Source organism: Rhynchophorus ferrugineus, unplaced genomic scaffold (genome assembly GCF_030347505.1).
Source record: "Rhynchophorus ferrugineus isolate W39M unplaced genomic scaffold, kcgeb_rfMv2 rfM7, whole genome shotgun sequence".
Classification (NCBI taxonomy): Eukaryota; Metazoa; Arthropoda; class Insecta; order Coleoptera; family Curculionidae; genus Rhynchophorus; species Rhynchophorus ferrugineus.
Window position 1 is genome coordinate 8,569,511 of NW_027472586.1, and position 20,798 is coordinate 8,590,308.

The window sequence follows — 20,798 nt, forward strand, 5'->3', positions numbered from 1 at the left end:
TAAACCATTTTTCTGTGAATTTTTGGAATTTGATAATTTAATGTTGAAGAAACACTTTCTAACCCTATATTTCTGGAATTTAGATTCCAATTCAAGCTATATGTCCATTAAAGGTCAACTGAAGTTTCTGAAGGTGTCCTTAGTCGTGAAATATTGGACTTTTTTCGATGTCTATAAATGATAAATAGTAAGAGTCTATCTTTGTGAGAATATATCTATCAGGAGAAGAACTCTTTTAACCCTAAACTTCTAGAAGTTGCGCCCGATTCAAACTGTATGTAAAGGTAATTCAGTTTATTAAATATATATAAGTTCTATAGGTAAGAGCTATAAATACAATGTAGAGAATATTTTTGAAAATTTAGTGGATTTCATTTTTAATTATTACCGTCAGTTCTATTTAAATAATCACAGGTTAATGAAAATAACAGGAATTGTAAATAACGCTACATCCAGTGCTTATAGTAGGTTTTTAACAAAACCAAACCAAACCAAATTATATACATATATATATATATATATATATATATATATATATATATATATATATATATATATATATATATATATATATATATATATATATGTGAGCGTATTATCTATGTCCGAGAAATGAAATATTTCGATACTTTTCTATATATATAATCGTTGATATTTTTTGCTATTTTCAATTTTTTTTCTTCCATTACCATTCAAATAATAACAATGTAATGAAATTTACAGAGATTACATAAAATTTTACACGTAGTCCAATAGAGTATAATAATGTGTATGCAATCGTTGGTTCTTAATTGACACAACGCAAATTGTATTTTGAATTAATTAGTGAGTTTCCTTTTATGCGGCCTTTCTTAAAGGCTATAAATTCTAAAACAATGCACCATGTTTTTTTTGTTTTTTACGTCCTAAAAATGGTAAAAATTGTTAGCACTTTTTCCATATATTACATCTTGACAATTTACGCTTTTTTAAATTTTTTAATTCTTTTACTGTCATTTCTGTTAAAATAACCGCAAGTTGATGAATTTACAGAGAACTTTCGCTTAATCAAATGCTAGTATATTTTTAAATAACTTTTGATTTTTAATTTATACAATATAAATTGTATTTAAAAAAAATTCATGTATCGCATATCTTAGAAACTATCAATTTCATGGTCTAATATGGATTTTAGTTTTTTTCACACACACACACACACACATTATACACGAATTTATAAATTGCGACAGTCAAGAACAGGTCAATTGAAAAGTCTCCGGCCTACCATAACAAAACACATTTTTTGGCATTTTGGCTCTCTTCTTCTTAAAATGCGGCCGTTATTCGCCGATCTCGTCCTTCAAAGGGTCCAATAACGCTGTGTAATAGCTGATGTTGATGGTCCTTCCTTTTTCAAGGTAGTCAATGAAAAGTGTTCCATGCGCATCCTAAAATACAGAGGCCAAAAGTTTGCCAGCCGACTGTTGCGTTTTTCCACGCTTTGGAGTGGGTTCATCGTATGCAGTCCACTCGGATGACTGTCGATTGGAGTTCAGAGTGAAATGATGGAGTCATATTTCATCCATTGCCACACATCGACGCCGAAACTCGGCTTTATTACGCCTGATCATCTTCAAATACTGCTCCAAATCATCAACTCGTCGTTGTTTTTGGTCAAAAGTGAGCTCGCGCTGCACCCACTTTGTACAGAGCTTTCTCATACCCAAATATTCGTGAATGATATAATCTAAACGTTCAGTTGATTACTTTAGAGTGTCTGCTATTTCATTCAATTTCAATAAGCCATTCAAAATCATTTTGTGGATCTTCTTAATGCTTTCGTCGGTAACAACCTCTTTGGGACGTCCACTGCGTTCACCGTCTTCCGTGCTCATTTCACCACCTACACCAATCCTTGATGGTTGATTTTCCTAACCTTAATGGGGCATGGGCAGTGTCCGGAAACTCGGAATCAAGCCAAGATTTTGCTTCGACTGTATTTTTTTCCCTTCAAAAATCAATATTTTATCAGCACGCGAAATTCCTTTTTATCCATTTTTCACAATAACAAAAGTTGCTTCACTCAAAATGCCATAATTCACAAACCATTGTTCCGGCTGCTGTCAAATTTATACACGCATCTTTCGAGGGTTAGGGCTAACTAAAAACATGTGGATTTAATTTCAGTAGCGCCATCTATGTGTCAGGTCGGGGACTTTTCCATTGACCTGTTACATTAAGCTTATTGATGACGTATGTTCACAACAACTTTGGATGGCCTATAAATTTATACACAGTTTTATTTTGTTCCAACAGAAACCCGCTCTTATTAAAGGAATCTACAACGATTAAGGTTATTAGATTAAATTAAAGATGGGGCCTGATTTTAGCTCAGCAAACATGTGTGCCATCCGAATAATATCCATATTTTCCCCGCTATAAAAAGAAAAAGAAACAGCCCGGTCGGAATTTCGGGTAAATAAATAACGTGTTTCCGTTTTTTCTTCCTTCATCAGCTAAAAGGTTTACTAACTCTTAAGAGTCCTCTTCGGCCCGAACATAATCCCCGGCATAAATAGAGATTTTATTCGGTCGTCCCGTAATCTCGGACATATTCTTTTATTTGGCCGAATCCCATCGGGTCCCGGGGACGGGCAAGGGCCTCGAGGTCATCGTCCGAAATTTTCTATTAGAAAAACTTTCCCAATAACAAAAAGCGCGTACCAGATGACGAAATTTTACGGTCGCGCGTCGGGACCTCGGAAAAGTGACGGAGAAGGAAAAAAAGCGGCGTATCGGCGGGCTGAACGAGGCAGGGACGTTGAAAGCCAAGTTTTACGATGGCGTTCTAGGTGGTCGAAGTTAAGTAGGGAAAAGGACTTTTCCCGTTTTTCGGTTCTCCCGGGACCTCCCCGAAATACCGTCGGGGGTCAATTGATGGAAGCAAAATCGAAATAACCGGCGAAACATGGCTAATCTCGATGTACGAGGCTATTCGAGCTGAAATGGAACACCGTTGTCGAATTTCCGGCACAAACTGACTTAACTGACTACTAGAATTAAATCCGTATATTTTTTAGTTAGACCGGTAGCTACCTTGAGGCATGTCGAATTTTACATCGTGGAATAACGGTCTACAAAATATCCAGAAATCTAATCCCAAATGTCGAACACGGGCGGGACGCCATCAGCGCCAACTAGAACCCGATAACGAATAGCTGGCAACCCCGAGACGTTTATCTGGGATGTTATTGAAAGGTAGTTCCCATCATTCAGTACTCGACTATCGTTTGGTTTAGACAGGTAACAAGCCTCGGTTGCCTCGTCAACAGGTAACTCCGCTGCCATCCGTTTTATCTTTTGTACTTTTATATTTTATATTACGTCAATAAATAACGGTCACATAACGTAAACACCACTGTTTCATTTCGTTTTACCTCCATTCACCTCCATCCCACAGAGACTTTTGTTATTGGGGAAAAATGGATAAATAGGAATTTCGCGTGTTGATAAAATACTGCTTTTTGAAGGGAAAAATACAGTTGAAGCGAAGACTTGGTCCGAGTTTCCGGACACTGCCCCAAGAAGATCAACCGTCAAGGATTGGTATACTAAGTTTAGATGTGGTGAAATGAGTAACGAAGACGGTGAACGCAGTGGACGTCCAAAAAATTTTGTTACGGAAAAAAACATTAGAAAAATCCACAAAATGATTTTGAATAACCGTAAATTGAAACTGAGTGAAATAGCAGACACTCTAAAGATATCAACTGAACCTGTACATCATATCACTCACGAATATTTGGGTATGAGAAAGCTCTGTGCAAAGTGGCTGCCGCGCGAGCTCACTTTTGACTAAAAACAACGACGAGTTGATGATTTGGAGCAGTATTTAAAGATGATCAAGCGTAATAAAGCAGAGTTCACTCTGAAGTCCAATCGACAATCATCTGAGTGGACTGCACACGATGAACCCGCTCCAAAGCGTGGGAAAACGCAACATTCGGCTGGCTTCCCCAAGAAATTCTGTATAAATGTGATCCAAACTTATCAAAACCAAGTTATTTGGGGTATTGCTAACGGTCCATGGTATATTTATATGAGAAAAAGAACCTAAGAGTACCAATATGTAGTGAAAAACACCAAGAAGTCAGATTATGAGAGAAAAAAATGTTGATGTACTTCCACACTCATTAAACGCCCATCAAGTTTGAATCTGAAGTATTATTTCTTAAAAATTGACATTTAAAAGATATAGTCTTTACAGAAACATTACTCTGTAATGAATAACTATCCGAAACATGGATGCCATGGGCATTTTAACTAAAAAACTCGCAATTTACTTCAGAAATGTCTTAAGGTTATAAAAAACAATGAACAGCACTATTAATATTAATTTATTAAATTATTATATTAATAAGATTAAATTCGTTATTCTTATCTATTGTCCATATGAAATAATTCTGATAAAAATCTGAAATATAAAGCTAAAACACTTAGAACAACGAAAATATGGCTTAAAAAATAACCAAATCCCGATAAAATACACTTAACTCCAAAAAAATGCGTACAAACCACCAAAACCTCAAGTTTACTTGACGCAACACAGACATCATCTTTTACAACACGAAAAAAAAAAAAGAAAACGAGTACAACAAAGACATATATTCCTTTTCATAAATCATTATCTTACAGTGGAGCCTCTCCTGTCCCCTATAATGTCCTCATTTAGATTTAGGAATGAAAAGCTTTTTTAGGTTAACGTTCGGAATGGGCCCATTCACCGGTTTTTTCTTCCTCGTTCTTGAAAGGCAAGAAATAAGGACAAAGAGTCTCGGAGGGAACGCGGGTCCTTTCGGTCCCCCCCTCAACTCGACATAAAAGTTTTCATTTCCAGTTTATTCCGATCGGATATTGTCCTTTCCTTGCAAACTAAAATGTAATTAAACGAGTTCTTGGGATAATAACACGTCCGACGTTATTTCTTTAACAAATTAAATCGTTTATCTCGGTAGTTCATTATGTTCTCCAATTGATTTATATTCTAAACTAATTCGAAACTAAATATTTTATACAAAGCACTACGTTATTTTCCTAAACGTTATTTCAATGCGAAAATACCCTTTCGCCAATCAGGTCGATTCTTTAGAATCCCATAACTTGACAACGTCTACATTAAACATTAAATACTACATTAAATATTTTAAAAATTGCTTAATATTTTCAAGCATAAAATACATCAAATAAATATTTTTATTCATGACACGGTTAGGCAACGCACAATACCGATCGAGCTCGGCTTCCTTTACTTTCGCTTCGGTTTCCGTTATGAATTACTATTCAGGGGAACTATCATCATCGGGTCTGCCTTGATAACAAAAAACCGATCGCGCTTGTCAGATTAGCAGTCAAGTGCAGTTTTTTATCAGTTGTAATGTAAATTGTGTGCGGTAAGGGTGTTTTGCGGTCTGTTTGGCGGTAAAAAATCGTTCTTGTGTGCAGACGTTATTATTTTTGGACGATTATATAAATTCAGTGTCCGTCCAGCAGGTGAGTTCGGTTTTGTTTATGTTATTCGCCGATGAGAAATCACAACGTTGACCTTGAGGTTGCCGATTGTGTCAGTTTTAATTACTCTAAGGATAATTTCGGTATGATATTTGTTATTGACGTTGAAAAGAATCGATAGTATCGAGGAAATATGGCGTTTCTAGTTCAGTTTTATATATCTGAATATATTTTATAATTATAAAGGAAATATAATTTTGGAAATAAAACGCCGGCTAGATCGGAGAATATTGACAGTTCGGAATTGGTAAATAAATAGTTTAAGGTTGTTTTTAAACTTGTACCCTTGGGAAACGTAGTGGGCTACGGCAAATGCAGTTTTTATTAGGCAGGCGGCTTGTATACAAAATTTTAATGTCCTGACTGTTGGAATTTCTACGACTTGAGCGGAATTTTCAATATTTTAGTAAGTTTAATGATTTTTTTTATTAAATATACAGGTTATTACGACATTTAATTTCAACGTTATTTTTGTTTTAAATCGTTTATATGGCGTTGAAACTATTTTGTGGTGTTTTTTAATGCAGTTTGTCTAAAATTAAAATAAATGGCTATTAAAATCGTTGTCCATATCTGGCTACCTCTTTTCTTGGCTCTTGGACAAGAAATTTATATTGCATTACATGAATTTCTTTGGCAAAATTCATGAATGACATCTCTTCGGATACCACCACTATGCGGGTGGTTATTGTAATAGATCTTTTTTTTATCACTTTTCTATATGGTCTGGATTTTGATTGGTAAGGAAACCAATTTTTCCAACTCACAGTGATTTTTCAACGTGTTGATTTTTTCATGTCACATATAAATTACACTAGTATGTAAAATAATTCTTCTAGTCTACTTTCACGCTTGATAATATTAGATTTGATTTTGAATACACATATATACGTTTTGTAATTTTTGTTATTTTAATAGAATACTATATTACTACCTGTAGATCTAGAATTTTCGAGACTATTCACTTTCAAATGCTCCATAGTATGGTTTTATTAAAAAACCATTTATTTTTCATTAACCAATAGTTTCATTAACCTTAGATTTGGAGTTTTTCTTTCAAACTTTGATTGACGTGTTAGATGGGTGTTTAGTTCAGTGCAATGCCAATATTGTTAATTACTATAACAAATCACCTGTAATTTGTAAAAATAAAATTGTTGGTGAAAACGTTTACTAAAGTTACTGTTAGTGTACACTGTTGCCAAGTAAGAGTAGCAGTAAGAGATCATCATGTTCATGAAGATTCATTTTGCCTTTCTTCACACACCTTTGTATCTTTTCTGAAATGGTCTATCATGGAACGTTAACAATATTCCGGCTGGATTCTGGGCTAAGCAACTACCATGTGTATGTTTTAGAAGTTATATCTTTTTGCCTTTCTTGTGATTATATATCTTAATTTTATCACATGTTTTTTATTTTTGGATACTCGTAACTAACATTTCTTTGTATATTTTTCTTTACTTTTATTTCTTGTATACTATTGAATAATTAATTTTTTTTGTCTTTGCAGTAATGTCGAAAAGACAGATCCTTCTTAAGTATTCGGTTACTTGATGCCCTGTAACCTAATAACCAAGTAAACGCTTTATTGGCTAGATTTTGGTGCATTTGTCTTCCTCTTATTCTTGATTGTCAACTGAAACGTTCTTGAGACAAAAAACTATTACAGTATTTAATTTTGTGGAAATTATACTCGTACATATTTTTTAAATTATTTCATCATTTTCGATTAACTTAGAATTTGTCCCTATAGTGACTTAAAACTAGGTACCTGCCTAAGAAGACCCATTGGCACTTCCTCAATCTCTAATAAAATAAAATAAAAGGTAAAAGCACTTTTCAGTGTTTTTACCATTTAGTCGCTACACAACTCTACAAGATCACGGGGTCTGGTGGTTCTCTTGGGTCTGCATCCTAGTTCAGTGTTGTCCAAGATTTGCAGTATCCGGTGTTAACATGGGACTAACGTCTTCTCTCACTTCTTGTTTGAGAACTTGTTAATTTCCTCTGTGTGAGTTGGAATCCTAAGGTCTCGGTGTAAGTAATTGTTCATATAACAGATGGGGCAAAAGTCCCGCAACCATTTAGATTGCGCTCCATCTTGTTTATGTGACGTTTAGCTCAGTTTCGTTTTAACTATTGTGTTGTGTAGACGTCCAAATTATATTATGGATACGCTACAAGAACGAGCAGAAATAGTACTAATATTTATTGAAAATAATCGTTCCATTATTGCCACTCAGCAAAAATATCGTAATCGTCCAGTGCCTCACAAAACCACAATTCATCGTTGACAGCGAATTTTCGACAGTACAGTACGACAACAAACAGGCCTCGTTCTGGAAGAAACGCTGAAAATGTGGCTCTGGTGCGCGATGGTGTTGCAGAATCGCCAGAAACATCAATTGGTTCCCATTTACACATTTCTGCACGCAGTTTAAGGCGAATTTTGAATAACTCTTGATATATAACTCTAGATACATATGTAGGAATGTTCGTCGGGTCGGTCAGTCGGTCGAAATGTGTGGCTGCCGCTGCGATTATTTGTCAGAACACTCACTACTATTTTTGGAAGGAATTTGCACGAGAACTGAAAACACTGGTTGAAGAAATACTGTTTATTTTTAATATTAAATTATACATGTGGTCGACGGGAGAATTGAAAGGATATTAGGTTAGGTAGAGAAAGTGCGGTAGCGCTGTGGAAGTGGTACTATTACAAGGGGATGGAGAAAAGAAAAGAGAACGAGACGTCGTCGTGATGGTCTTTTATAGCCTGGAACTGCATTGTACCAATCCACCGGCGTTGGCAACCTTTGTACTTGTTAATGAATTCGTGGTGGCCTAAAGGGTCGTGGCGGTCGCCACACATATATATGGTATATGGATTGTTATACTGATACATAAAGCCATTTTACAGCAACTATAAACCTGGAAACATGTTCAGTTTTCGCGAATCTATCAAACAGCCTAATCATCTGCTAATAAATCATATCGTTAATAAACCTTTGAGGATCTCTTACGAGCGGGGTTCTCCTCCCACTCATCTCAGATAGAAATCAAATAATAATTAGGGCCCTCGGACCGGACAAACAAGAAACAGCGTTGATATGGATTCCTTTATTCCCCCTTTTCGCCATCCCATTGATCCGGGCGTTGTCCTTAACGGGAAATTGCATGTTTTTGCTGATGACAAGCTTGGAAAGGCGAGACGAACAGCGGTCGTATTGGCTTTCTCTCCTCGGTCTAGTTGAACGGAGAGACCTTTGTGTTCGGTACAGTAAACGTGATGGGAATCGCCATTATCGCCTAGTGGACGGATATTCGAATGATATCATCAAACGGGCGAAAAAATCAGCAGTTTTTTTGGTTAATTTTTGTTTATCGAATGTCTCAGTGATATGACCAAAAATTTAAACATTTTTTTCATTAGTTATTATAGGAATGTAGTAAATTAGCACTAATAAGTAGCGTTGGGAACTATGGATGGAAAACAGTCGAGAGTCGCAAAACAGTCGATAGTCAAAAAATAGCACGGTTCAACTGTTTCGTTAAGCTTTTTAAAATAAAGTAAATACCTCATTTATTATTGAACGGAAATATTTTTTTGACAAAAATCGAGAGAGTAATTCAAATATTATTACCATAAAAACAGTCAAAACTGTTTTACTATTTATCATTCACAATTTTAATCTTTTTACCCTATGACAATAACAATCTTGAAAAATATCGTTCCAAAATGCTGCTATATTACACAATATATTGTTATTTTAAAGCAAACTGGCAAAAAATCATAAAGCTACATATGTTACATAAAAATCTATGTAAGCATAAATTGGGTACATTTTTGTCAAGGTCGCGGCTAGCATGACAGAGCCAGGACGTTAAAAATAGTAAGAAACCAAAATAGTAACTAAAAGTACACGACCGAAAAAGTCTATAGTAAATAGTAACAAAATCAGTCGGACCAAAAATAGCATCTGAAACAGTCGATAGTTCCAAACGCTACTCAAAACTTTTCATTTTCGCCGCTGAAATATATCATAGGGTATGTTTTAGAGGTTTCACTTAAATAGACGAAATCGGGGAAATGTTTTGAGTGGTCCGTTCAATGGTGACTTTTTTGATTCATTCATTTGAATTGACTTACAAAGGCGTTTGATTGACTATTTTTATAACGCGATTGTTTGTTTCAGTTTGTTTACGACGCCATTTTTGTGTGTGATATAAAGCACGATCAGCATTCTTGTGTCTTAAATATAGTCACTATTATTTGATTAAAATGTAACTTTATCTTGAAAAGTGTTATCATGCTTGTTTTATCATATTGTTAATAGTTTAACCACTGTCTTTTTAACTCATCGATCAGCAGTAATTTTTAAATATATCATATGTTTTATGTTATTTTTGTTGCTGTTCTTTAATGTATTTCTTCTTGGTATGTTTATTTTGACGTATATCATAATATTTAACTGTTTTAGTTATCCGTTCGATAATTTTCGCAATAATATTGTAAAAATAATAATAACTTGCCTCAATACATTTTTGTGTCAAACAAATAAGTAAAATATTAGAAGACACAGACTTGTAGCTTTGCTGCTTTGCCTTCAGTATGAGGGAATAAAAAGATAGAAACTTTAAGACATCTTATTTAAATTGATAGCACTAAAATATAAAAATATAATTTTTATATCCACATTTCATTATTTTTTATTTATATGTATAATATTTGTATTTATATAGAATTTTATTTTAATAAGTGGTTTTGAAAAATTGTATTTTGATTTAATTTGAAATTTATTTGGTCAGTAGTATGTGACGTCAGAGAGGTTAGTCACGTGATGCGTATGAAATCGTCGACCAAATGCTCTCCTTATAAAATATTTTCATTACAGGTGCCTGTAATCGTAATTTAAACTAACCAATGAAATTCAGCGAAATGACGTTCTCAGCGCCTTCCTGCTGAAACCACACAAAACAATTATTGAATTCGGTTAACACTCTATATATTACTCTATGAAATATATCTCGGATAAAAATCAATTTCATCGCGAGACATAAATGAAGTCATACGGTTCGATCCATTCCTCGGACGAAATTGGAGCGTTTCCCATCCAAGCTTCCATTACCATGGAGGAAAGTGGATCGTAAAAATTGCGCCACGACACTGTGTAAAGGTTTTAGTTTTTGAGGAAGTGCGGTGTTACGGGCGCGAGTTTGAAAGCTTCTATTGAAAAATGGATTTTTACTGCCATATTAAAAGATAAGACGCCGATTTTAATCAATAAAGCACTATGGGGATAAAACGGTCCTAGAGAAACTTGCCATGAAGTGTAATCGGAACTTGTTTTCTTTTATATTTCCATCAGACAGCATTTGCTCTAAAGAGTTACATTATTTTGTTTAGAGCGTTATTCAACATCTGACAAAAATGTTGTTTTTAAGCAATGAAATAATATCAGCTGTTTACTCTGATCATTTTTCGGCTTTAAGAAGTTGTTTGTTGAGAAGCATTGGTGTAAAATAACAGGTCAATTGAAAAGTCCCCGGCGTACCATAGTAAAACACATTTTTTGGCAAAATTAGTTTTTTTTATTCAACATAATTCCCTTCAAGGGCGATACACTGTTCGGTCTGTCCTTTGCTTCAAAATAGGCCTGAGTTTCGGCAATCACCTCTTCATTCGACGAAAATTTCTTCCCAGCGAGCATTCTTTTGAGATCTCAGAATAGGAAATAGTCGCTGGTGGCCAGATCTGGCGAATACGGTGGATGAGGGAGCAATTCGAAGCCCAGATGTTGTGGAACAATGTATCCTAATTATGACGCGTCAATACACTAGTCTGCACAGCTGTATCGGGCAAAAAACAATTACAAACGTTGATATCACTTATCAAGGTACACCAGCTCGAGTCCCTATCCCTGCCGCCCATCGCAGAATTAATTACATAAATTTTTAACCCCATGAAAATCGGCAAGAGGTGCGTCAAAGATAAAAGCGTAATATCCGAGCGGAGACACAGAAAAAAAATTAATAATGGCGGGGGAGCAAAAACGCCCATAAATCAGCGTTAATTCTGACGGGCGCCCAACGGCAAACATACACGAAATTTCGTCTATTTTTCCACCCTCCTCTTCGGGCGTTCGCGTGTCGGGGCTGCTCCTTTGTTTATGCCGTTGTCGATGGTTGTCGACGGAACAAAGCGCCAATTTTTCATGAAAAAAATCACGCTAATAAGTCCATCAACTTCCAATAAACGGAACGAGGAAGACAGTCGAGACGTACGCGACTTAATAGTGGTCTTACTAATAGCTTTCAAGAAATCCTTTTACGATTCTTCTAATAATGTAGTAGAGGGTAAAATACAACGAAAAAATATAGGAAACTACAGCGTACAATTTTGTTTCTTAGAAATTGTTCATTTAAAAGAAGTTCTACAATGGATTGGGAAAAGGGCACTTTTACTTTTTTCCATTTTCAAACGATCGATATTATTCTTGTAGTAGGTTCTATGGTAATTATTAGGCATATAACTAGTTTTATATGATGTTTTCTATTTGAATCCGTTTTGTGAAGAGTCGGTACAATGTGTTTTATCTTCTATATATTAATAAACGGAAGGAATATAGTCGAGACGTTCATGACTTAGTAGAGTTCTTCGCAACAGCTTTCAACAAATCCTTTTACGTCTCTTCTAATAATATAGTAGAGGGAAAAATATAACGAAAAAAATATGGGAAACTATAGCGTACAATTTTGTTTCTTAGTTATCAAGATGTTAAACTGCTAGACGGGCAATACATCATTTGAAAAAACTTCTACAATGAATTGGGAAAAGGGCGCTTTTACTTTTTTAAATTCTCAAACCATCTTCTTTATTTTACAGGTGTTTTGGTAATTATTAGTCCTATTTTTCTTATTAATCTTTTAGAGCTTCAACAACCTGCCCGTGGGCATTAAGTATTATTAATGATTTCCGTTACACATTATAACGAACCTGACATGTAGAAGATCGCTTCAGTAAGTGATCTGTTGTTGAATTTATGATCCAAATCTTATTCTAGATACTAATCTAACATAATAAGTCTATCCCAACTTATTCTAAAGACTGTTCTAACTTATTCTAGAGGTTATTAAATTTCACTCTATGTCTCTGTTAATCAGTTCGTATCGTTAGTTTGCGTTTGAGCCTACGCACTACACTGTCATCGCGTACATTTGACTGTTTGGCGAGTGCATTGGGATGCACTAACAGTCAGAGTACTTTGCATTAACACCTCGAATCTCGAATAAGGGGCATCGACGATGACTCGCAACACATTATCCTGGAACCGTTGTAAGATAGCTCAGTTAGATTTGTTAGTAGTACCCCACAGTTAAATACCGTAGGTCCAAATGTGCATTAGGTTATTAGGTCTGTATAAGTTTTATATGATTTTTTGAAATTGAACCTTTGTTGTGAAAAGTCGGTACAATGTATTTTATTTATTCAAAGTATTGTCAATCGATAGCACCTATCTTTTTCCATCTTTTAAGCAATTTACGAATTTTATCTCGAAAAAACGATATATACTTTTAGGGTATCCACGGATAGGGCCATTTTTTGATATCATTGGAGGAAGTAAAATGTTGTTCAGACAGGTCACTACTCATATGTTTAAAAAAGTCGTAAACAGAAACAGCAAGGTCTGGAGAATACGGGGGGTGGGGTACCATTTGTCAATTGAATGTTTCTAGGAATGATTTTTTTTTGACCGGTTTCACTACAAGTGGTCTGAATTTATATCTTTGCTCGTATGCGGTTTAGCCGTTTTTTTTTCGTATTAATTATACTCTATAGCAATCCCCATAGACGGTATTATTGGGTAATGTCTTTAAATCCTCGACTTAATTTTGTTTTGGCTGCCTAGGATGCTCTTTGTCTTCGGTGTCAGAGTCGTCGAAACTAGTGTTTACATGTTCAAATTGATAGAGCATGGTTGTCATAGGCTTCACACACATCACAGCTATTCGATGACCTTCAGGCATCTTTTTGTTCAAATTAATTAACAAGTGCGGTTTGTTTGGTATACATTTATTTTCATATTGAAAAGTGAAGCCAGTGAGGCTTCAACATGAAGTTGGTTACAAATGTATCAGATGCTATTTGATTTACATCAACACCATCTGCTGCAAATTCTTTATATAAATGTATATAAAATTGATGTATAGGCCACACTACACTAAACCTTTTCTTTTTCTTTCGTATTTTTTAATAGCCAAGAAAATAAATTGTTGAATATTGTTGGATATTAGGGTTTTCTTATCAGAAAATTTATTTATTAGAAATAGTTAGTATAAATATTGAATATAGGTTATCACTTCCTTACGGTTAATATTTTTTACGAAATTTAACTGCTACTATAAAAACTTCTTTAAACCTTTTTGGAAGCGATTCAATTTCTGGAACTTTTGGAATCTAAATTTTGTTTTCAAGATTTTAGGGAAGAAGATTTAGCAATCAAAAGACTTGAACGAAAATCGAGAGAGTTAGATCGAAATCAAAAAGTCAAATAAAAACAAAATTACCTAATATTGCCACAAAAACAGTCAAAAGTATTTTACTATTTATCTTTATCATATTACGTTAATAATCTTGAAAAATATCGTTCCAAAATGTAGCTATATTAATATACAATATATTGTTAATTACAAGCAAACTGCCGGAAAATCGTAAAACTATATATATTAGATATAAATCTATATAAGCCTAAATTCGGCATATTTTTGTCAAGGTTGCGGATAGAACGACATGCAGATTGTTAAAAATCAGTTCATTCGACTGATTAACTAGTAGAACCGAAAATCGTAACTAAAAGTACACGACTGAAAGTCGATATTAATTAGTAAAAATCAGTCGGACAGAAAGTAGTCACTGGAAACAGTCGTTTGAAACAGTCACTAGTAAAAAGTAATAAAATCAGGAGAACCAAAAATAGCGACTGAAACAGTCGATGGTAAAAAGTAGTCAGTTACTAAACAGTCGATAGTCAATTTCAGTTGAAAGTTCCCAACGCTAATACAAACCGCCCTAGTGTAGCAGAACAGTTTTAAGGCCTCTTAATCATGACGAAAAAATCTCCCCCTGAAATGGTTTCCATGTTTTTCATTATTGTTTTCAGCATACCATATCACCTGTCTGTTGATCTATCATCAGAAATGTCTGAAATGAACACGTAAGGTATTAATAAAAAGTCATATATTTTCCTTAGAAATAAATTATGGCTCAATACAGCATCCCCAGAGAACCGAACGGGATTGAACTCCAATTTCTCTTTTCCGTAAAATGTAGAATTTTATTGCCCCGGCATGGTCCCGTAAGTTTTAATATTTGTGATGTATCGCTAGAATGCCCTTTCGAATAAAGCAAGAACGCAACACTCCCATAAGCCGTCAGTTCCAAAAGTGCGCTGACTCGCTGTATAAGAACCATAAAACTTGGATTTATATCGATATCGAGTTGTTGATATAATATTGAATATATTTCTTGACGATTATATTATATGGGATAAATAAGTTATGAAATATATAGGGTTTAAAAAGATACGTGTTATTTTACGAGAAAACTATATTATTTCAACAGAATCGTATCATAATATAAACGAAACCCTTATTTATAAATATTTCACTCAGTACATCTCAGACTCTGACATAAACACATTTTTCAAAAGAACCAGGGACATATAGTTAGCGTGATATTAAATTTTGTGTTTCTTTTCTCTGAATAAATTGGAAACGGTTATTAATTTAAATGTTTTTGATCGGTGCCTTTTAGTATTTTTATGATTAGATTTCGAAACTACATATATAGACGATGTTCAGTTAATAAGAATGAATGATATACATGGATTAAGTTCCAATTTCAATAAGAATAAAGTATTATTACACTCATAAAATATATTTCAAAACAAAATGAATTAATTGAATCCAATATTCTTTATTAAATTAATTTTTGATTTTATAAAAACATATAATTCAATCACTTAATAATATTTGTGAACAAAAACGTGTAATTAACGAAGGGTACATACGTACATGTGTAGTTATTAGATTTTAAATCAAGGGATATTCAACCTTCGATCCTTCAAATAATCTTAACGTAACGTAACTATGATTAATTTTTATAAGCCCACCTAAAATTAATTAAATCATTACAAATTTCTGCTTGGACTTTCGGAATGAACAGTATTTAGAAAAAAACATTTTTCTTATAGAGGTAAGTGTTGATCTATACTCCTTCCAATGAACCACCCAATGCATGTCATTGACGACTTCGAATATACTGCCAAAGTCAGTTTGTAAAAATGTAAAACTCGTTTTAAACTAGCTAAAAAGAGACAGAATGTCTGATGCGTCGGGACATATAACAGAATCAGTCTATTAAATCCGATTTATGTTGGTTCTTGTCGACACTGTTGTCAAATGTCTCCAAATTCATCAAAACATTAGAGATAATAATGTTGTAAACCAAAATTCTAAGTTAATGCGACGGTATTGCGACGTGCTGGCGTCATACATTTTGATAACGTGCATTGGTTATTTTTTTGGATACAGTACTTATCGAGTTAGTTTGGACACAACATGTGGAAGCTGAATTTTCATTTATAAAGCTGCGGAAAAGGTTATTTCGATATTTCAAATAAGTGGTACAACTTTAGCAACACTTATACAGTGAAGCCATACTATAGTGTATTTGAAAGATATTATTCTAAATATAAAGGTAGTGTTCATTATTTACTGTGTCAAATGCTTTAAAAATGTTGATTTCAGAAGGTAATTTTTGTCATATTTTGCTTTAATGTACTGGTGTAAATAGAAAATATGTCTCATGCTTATTATAATTTGTGCGGTCTTAATTAATATTTTGATATTGAAGCTGTATCTCAACAGTCGTTGAGAAAGTCGACGAAAATCTTGAATTTAATGAAAGTGAAGCTATTAAAGAAACATCTCTAAAGAAGGCTTCAAAAGGGGCTTCTTAAAATTACTTACTACAGAAAAGTGACAAAAGAGGTCATCAACCAAAACCAAGCTACCAATAAAGGGAACTTGATCAATGCAGAATTTCAAGAAAAACATATCTCGGACGTTTGGAAGATGACTGAAATTATCGTGATTGCAAAACTTGGAAACTAAAGGCTATACATCAGTTTAGGTTCGTTAAAATATTCGACGATTGATCAGGTACATAGAAAAGCAGAAGTAATTGAGAAAGCTCATGAAGGCAAATAGTTATGTCCTTTGATAAGGTGACGTTGTTCATATATATAGTTTGAAATAAGTGAAAGTCTACTCTACAATAAAAGAAGCTAAAGCAGGTGTACCACAAGGAAGTGTATTGGGTCCAATTCTTTATTTACTCTACATATGTGATATCTCACAAATAGAAAATATCACGATGGCTACATTTGTTGATAACACTGTGATTATTGCCGTTGGAGACAATATCGAAGAAGCCACATGATAATTGCAACAGGAAAGTGACAATATAAATAATTGGACCCAAACATGCAAAAAAAATAACGAAAGAGTATGTGTGCATGCGCAGTTCACGTATAATTATACCGCTCAAGTACCAATAACAATAAATAATATTATGCATAATACTAGAATGAATCTTGATGTAAAACTTCGCTGGAAATAACATATAAAAAACAAATATAGTTAAAATAGTTAAAATACAGGAAAATGTATTGGTTAATTGTAAGAAAATCGCAATTGTCATTGTTATTATACAAGCAAATATTCAAACCTATATAGATATAGGGAATTTAATCATGATTCAAGTTAAATATTTTTATTACTATTTAACGTTTTTAAAAACTTTTATTTAAGGCTTTACAGTTAGAACTAATTATTTTGATTTTGATGCAATTAATATAATACAAATAAGAATGTGAAAAACTATTGTGACTGTGAAAAGAATTAGCGATCTATTGGTTCGTTGGCATTTTATAGTTGTTTTTTTCTCTGCAAAGGGATTTCCCAGTTTGTTCGGAATGTTAATATTGAATGTTTATTAATATTAGCATTGTGATGAAATTCCTATTGTCCTTGATGGTTTGGCAATTTTACTTGGGTATGTTCCGCGAAAACTAATATAAATACAATACAAGTTTTTAAGATAGATATCTTCAGACAGCGACTGTCAACTTAGGAAATCAAGTTAGTTGCAAGGATATATGAGAACAGACTCCATTCTCATGTCAACAACAACAAAAAACTATCATCAAGGTAATGCAACTCTTGGATAACACCAAAACAGGACACAGACTCAAAAGAATCAAACCGTTTGATCCCGAATAGTGCAGTGTAGCAAACATTATTAATTTGGAAGGGCCGTTGGGTCTTCCTAGATATCTAACTACATTAAGTTATTGTAAAGACGAATTGTAGGTTAGTCAACAACGGCTGGAAATAATTTAATAAAATATTAAAAATCGAAACGGTACATCACTGGCGTATCATTATATATCACTATATATTTATGTTTCATTACATAAGCAAATATACGTCTCTTATTCCGCCATTCGAGCATTCTCATGTTGGCGTCTTCTTGTTTTTATACCGACAGTACATTTTTCATTGTTCTATCGTCTAACAAAAGCCAACAGCACGGATTTTTCCAATAAACTCATGCATTAATCATAATTTGGCAACGTTGCTTACATACGCCCGCTATCCCACTGGGAAATTACGGGTATCGGTATCGCTGATAGCACCCTTAAGACAGCAGCGTAATATTCGCCAAATCGCAGGAGACTGGTCATATGTACTGGCGAACGCGCTTTTTCGTTATTGTTTTGTTTTGTTGTCCATACATACGTTTAACCTCTGTCGATGTGTCGGTTTATTCGATCCTAAAACAAATCAGTTCAAATATATATATATATATATACCTTTTGTATATAGGAATGTACTCTTTTTGTTTCTTTGTCATTTCTACCGTTCATAGCTGTTCAGGATAATTGTTTTATGTCCTCTTTTTAGTTTTTATTTATTATGCAACTTACTCGTACTATTTATTACGCCGATACTTTTAAGGATTTGAACTTGCAACGTTGCCAATTCTTGCAAAATATACGTACATTGATATTTCGCGTTTTCACCAATATATATCGTTGTTAACATGTAAAAGCCATTGTTCTGCGCCTTCCCGACCCACGTAACGGATTAAGTAATCGATCAACTTCCTCGCCGCTCACCAGGTCCCGTGGAGATGACCTTCCCGATGGATCCGGGGACGAATAAACAGGACCGATGGCTCGGACGCCTTCTGTCGGGTCTTGTTTGTCTTCAATTAATTGTATTAGGACGTTCTGGCCCCTTAATTAACTGACAGTTTCCAAGTAAATCAACCGTATCGAGCGGGGGATCGGGCGCATTTAGCGAAGACGTGATTCTAACCTTGTTATCATCGTCGTCGTTTTTCACCAATTAGAGGCCGGAACGGGCCGGCTCTCGACGTTCAAAGACTCCGGCTGCTTCTTTGATAAATCCGCTTATTTTCTTAATCTGGACTATGTCGTCAGTCGTCGGGCTTTGTCACTATTCATTTCGTCTCGGCTAATAGCTCGGTTTTCAGCTTCAAGCCAACGACGATCATGTTATTTTCGACCAACCAGCTCTAGGAAAATATATTAACGTGTTATTTCATTGGGATGTCTCGAACCTAGGGCTTAATCAGAATTCTCTCACAAATCATGTTCTGGATCCTTAAGAGTATTTGTATAAGGTGTAAAAATAAAATATAGTTTATCTAATAAAACGTTGAATTCATGTCGTCAAAATTTATTTATTAATTTTAGTTTATATTGGCTTTGGCATATACCAAAATTTTAATGTAACTAAATCAATAAATGAAAATGTTATAATTTATATTAATATTATAATGCATTTAGTGTATATTATCGAAGAACTTAAAACTACAGTTTATTATACAGTATATATATATATATATATATATATATATATATATATATATATATATATATATATATATATATATATGTACACAAATCCCTCACACTCTACAATACCATTTCATACAGTTATCCTATATATTAATTATATACTAACCTTTCGAGACACTTTTTACGTGTATATCATTCTCAATATTATTTGAATTAACAATGGCGATGATAAATCAGGGCAGACGATAGTGGGAATAGTATTTGGTGTATATTACTTACGATGATTACTATTCTTCCAATAAGCTATGGTACAGCTGAGGTCATAGTGATTTTTAATTGTTTTCGTATAATATACAATTTAATTAACATTTTGCTATTAAGAAACAGTTGTTCTGTCCATAAAATATGATTACAGTAATTTGTAATTGTCTACAGATATATTAATTTATAATAATAATAATATAGCATTTTTTTTAAAATTACAACTGTGATTACTATGACTTTAGTAGAAATAAAAGCATAAAAAACACCAGGCGTTCGGAAATACTGACGTTACATAGCGTTTCTCAATAATCATTTTCACATTGCATCATTTTAATACGTCCTATCTGTTACATTAGTGCTATATTTCTCTAGTTTACATTTATGAGACACTTCAGACATTATTAAAGGTAGTTAGGATGGTAAATACTTACATCATAATAGTCTTCACAGTAATACATTGTCTATGTATAAATTACATGGGCTGGTTCACACCTTGCAAGATTTAACCTTATTTCCTATAACCCTATTGCTTTCAAATGAAAATACGAAGCTTGATTGCATCGATATATATATGTTATGTACAAAACGGTCCAGTGTAACCAAAACAATAAACACCCAAACAAACTGGAGCATTTTACCGCGCCTTTAAATTTAACAGGTCAATTGAAAAGTCCCCGGCCTACCATAGTAGAATATATTTTTTTGGAAAAATGAATTTTTTAAATTCAACATAATTCCCTTCAAGGGTGATAGGGTGATTTTCCTGGGATAGTGTCCGGAAACTCGCCATCAAGCCAAGTTTTTGCTTCAACTGTATTTTTTCCCTTCAAAAAACAATATTTTATAAACGCGAAATTCCTTTTTATCAATTTTTTTCACAATAACAAAAGTTGCTCCACTCAAAATGCTATAATTCACGAACTAATGATCTGACAACTGTCAAATTCATACACGCCATATTCATATTTTTTGAGCGTTAGTGCTAACTAAAAACATATGGATTTAATTCTAGTAGCGCCATCTATGTGTCAG

At 33.9% G+C, this 20,798-nt stretch overlaps 1 protein-coding gene across 8 annotated transcripts in view; it reads left to right on the forward strand.

The window, feature by feature from the left end:
- cpx (synaptic transmission protein complexin) overlaps positions 1-20,798 on the forward strand; it is a 443,610-nt gene that overhangs the window by 27,064 nt on the left and 395,748 nt on the right. For 2 of the 8 annotated variants that reach the window (XM_076409235.1, XM_076409243.1), the window contains exon 1: positions 5,287-5,529. The exons of 3 other annotated variants lie outside the window; for them this stretch is intronic. The gene's annotated coding sequence lies outside the window, so the exon portion shown is untranslated. Of the gene's footprint in view, positions 1-5,286; positions 5,530-20,798 lie in introns of those variants that run through there. 3 more of the 8 variants (XM_076409237.1, XM_076409240.1, XM_076409242.1) reach the window with 3 other exon arrangements.